Below are 745 nucleotides of genomic sequence, written 5' to 3'. Positions count from 1 at the left end.
ATGGAAGCCTTTGTAGAATTATTGCAAAGTGCATGGCACTGTGACTTTGTTTATTTGTGTGTTTGTTACTTACTTACTTACTTACTTACTTACTTACTTACTTAGGTAAACCTTTATTGGCATATTGGAAGTCCACAGACAATAATAAATATAACATAGCAAGTAGATACACTTTACCAGTTATTAGCTTCTGGCCTTTGCCATAGAGACTGCCACTAAAAATTCCGCCACCAAATTGGTGATGGGGGGGGGGGATGTTTGTTTGTTTATAAATTCTATCCTGGCCTCTGCAGAAACCAGCAGGGAAAACAATTTAAAGCAAACACAAACATAGAAGGACATGGTTGGCAACCTTCAGTCTCAAAAGACTATGGTATAAGCCTACAGCACCCGGTATTCCCAGGCGGTCTCCCATCCAAGTACTAACCAGGCCTGACCCTGCTTAGCTTCCGAGATCAGACGAGATCGGGCATATGCAGGGTAACAGTTGCTTATTTTTTAAAAAAAAATGGGAGTAAAAAGAGCAATGCAAAAGAGCAAAGCAAAGCATAGACATGATATAAACGGAAAGCCAATGTAAAGCAATCAAAAGCATGCTGGAATAAATATATCTTCACTGGATGTCCAATGTCTTGGCCGTTTGGGTCTCCCAGGGGAGAGAATTCCATTTTGCGCACCTCTATCAAAAAAGAGGCTGCCCTTCATCTATAGTCTTTGTCTTAAGGGAGGCTCAGAGTTTCAGTGA

General features: G+C 40.9%; 1 pseudogene; it reads right to left on the bottom strand.

The window, feature by feature from the left end:
* Positions 1 to 378: 378 nt before the first annotated feature.
* On the bottom strand, positions 379 to 495 carry LOC136647014 (5S ribosomal RNA; annotated as a pseudogene).
* Positions 496 to 745: the final 250 nt, after the last annotated feature.

This window comes from Tiliqua scincoides, chromosome 3 (genome assembly GCF_035046505.1).
Source record: "Tiliqua scincoides isolate rTilSci1 chromosome 3, rTilSci1.hap2, whole genome shotgun sequence".
NCBI lineage: Eukaryota > Metazoa > Chordata > Lepidosauria > Squamata > Scincidae > Tiliqua > Tiliqua scincoides.
The sequence above is the reverse complement of the archived record's forward strand: the minus strand, read 5'-3'. Positions and strand labels throughout refer to the sequence as shown.